Here is a 2,623-nt window from a genome sequence, read left to right as displayed (position 1 = left end):
TATAGGCTATGTTGCATACTTGCATACCATTCTCATAATTTATGCATGTATTACTCATATAGGAACAAGTGGAGGCTTCTAATAAAAAGAAGAAAAGAAGCAAGTCGCGGGTGGTGAGGGCGAGTGTAATGGAAGTAGACTTCGATAATGATGAGTTGTCCAAGTCTTTGGCCCGACAAAGGGAGTAGAACACGTGGAATCAGCTCCAACAAGTCTAAGAAGCAATTGCAACGCATCTGGTATTGCCAAGGCATTATTGCAGCAAGCCCACTCTTCATCCAATTCGAAGTTGAAGTGGGGAAATGAATGAGATGAAGTCTTCCTTATCTAATGTCATAGCGTGTTAAAGGTGAGTTTGCAGTTTGCACTTATGCTTTCTTGCATACAATTTCATTATGTATGACCAATTGTTACTATAAATTGTGTCAGGATGTACTTAAGGCTGTTAAAAACAATGGAACATCAACTACTCAACAACCGCGGCGGCCTAACATTTAAACCGAAGTCGGTTCCAGTTCTCGTTTCACTTTCGACTCAACAAAACTTGATGAATATGTTTGCAAATTTGAATCCTCCTTCTAGGACGCTTGGTTCTTCACCAAATGTATCCTTATTAGATAGGGATGGTGTAGTGGTTGCTAAGGGGTATGTCATGACAGAGACAGCTGGAGATTGCAATGGCAGAAAAGTTCTCGCAGGTGAGAAAAAGGTCTACATAGAGGAAGTCTTGGTTGGTGATGCTCTTGTTTTACGATGGGCCCCAAGATGGAGTTAGATTTTTGGATGGCTTTAGTCTTTGGAGGTCCTTTAATTTGGCTCGAGTCAAGGGATAGTTTTCTTAATAAGTTGTTTGGGATATGCAAACTTTCTGAACTTGGGATTTTTTAGTATGGTTTGGCTTCTTTATGTTTTGAATGCCGTTTGTTTTTTGTTTAATATGGATGTCATAGTGACTTGACAAACTTATGGTCTTTTTTTGGTATGGATGAGTATTAACTTTAATATGTTCGTACTATATCTATTTATTAAATTTGATTGTAGTGTATGTATGCTTGTTTGCTTAGTAGGTTGAAGAAAGCCCTAACCCATTTTTTAACTCCGCCTGTGCAAATTAATATAATTGGTTTGCATTGCCGGTCCCAAGCCCGGATAAAGGAGGAGGGAGGATGGTGAAGCCTTGGACTGTTTTTCCATTGAACGTTGGGATTCTCTAACTAAAGGTGTGTACTAGTCTTTGCTTAACATGTTGTAACTTAGTTTAGTTTCTCTTGTTGGTGTTTCTGTAGCCTGCCGAATAATGTAAAAGCTGCCTGTGCCTAGCTTAGTTAAGACGGTTGTCACTTACACTCTTCTTGTTTCACTGGTATATAGATTGCGTTAGCATTACTTGATTTTGTCGTATCTCTATAGTTGGCTAGTATTATTTCTCGTATCTCTATAGTTTCGCTTATGAATTATTGAGTCATATATTGTCGTTTTCTGAATATCATTTCTTAGATGATTGCATGCATGCAACTTTTCACTTGGTTCTTGGATAAATGCTCGGTTTCCAACCATGTAAGTGTAGCACCTTCATCTTTTCTGTATATTATTTTTCTTCTTTTCATTTTCACTATTAACTGTTATTATAGAAAAGAATGATATTTGTGTGTGGGAGACTCAATGTTACTTGTGTTTCTATGATGTGCACATAAGCTCTTGTGGAAAAATAATACTTGCAACACCATTACTTGTATAATGTGTCATAAACGTTACCTCTTTCTTATATGCATTGTTGGTTTTAATTAGCTACTTGAGTATAAGCTTTTTTTTAGTAATCTATTTATTAGCTATCATTGCTTTCTTGGTTTCAAATATATTGTCATTGTTAGTGAAAGAAATCTGCATAAGTTTTGAATCTGCTGGCTAGTTATCTAGTGGTAGCCTGGTTGGTACCAATTTTGAATCCAATCCTTAGTGGTATGGTCTCTGACTGCTTTTAACCTTAAATAAGGTATGTCTTTGTTAGTGTGAGTTGCCCCTAAATATTATGCTAAATGTATGCCCTATGGTGTCAAGGTACTTGGTTTAGAGTGTGGGAAGTAATTACTCATGAGCAATCAAGAATACCCTAGACAGTTTTTCCAGAAATTATTCAAGTGACCCCCTTGTCTCGATTTTCTTCCTTTTATGGGTTTTATATCAACAAAAAAAGATAGTTTTATTGATTGTGTTTTGTGCGATTGAAGGTCCGATCTATTCTAATCAAATCACAATCTATGGTCGTATCAATATATTCCCTTTAGTTTCTTCAAATCCGACGTTCTCTTTTTAAGTTTGCTAGAAGTAGTGAGCTTTTTTTTTCATCACCTCATTTCAGCGATTAACTCCTCATTTCAGTGATTAACTCCTCATAAACCCTACAATCTCTAAGGTTAGAATCCAAAAGCTTTAATTATGATTTTTTCAATTTTCTTTGTAGATTATTACTTTTGATTACTCTTCTATCAATTTAGGAGGAGTTAAAGAAGATGGTGATATGATTGCTCCAAAAATTTGAGAGAAGGTATACTTGAGAGCACGATTTGAGGAAGACTAGGAAGGACAAGACAAAGACGATGCGTAAGACATAGAAGTGAAGAAA

This window comes from Coptis chinensis, chromosome 7, assembly GCF_015680905.1.
Source record: "Coptis chinensis isolate HL-2020 chromosome 7, ASM1568090v1, whole genome shotgun sequence".
NCBI lineage: Eukaryota > Viridiplantae > Streptophyta > Magnoliopsida > Ranunculales > Ranunculaceae > Coptis > Coptis chinensis.
This window is presented reverse-complemented; position numbering follows the sequence as displayed.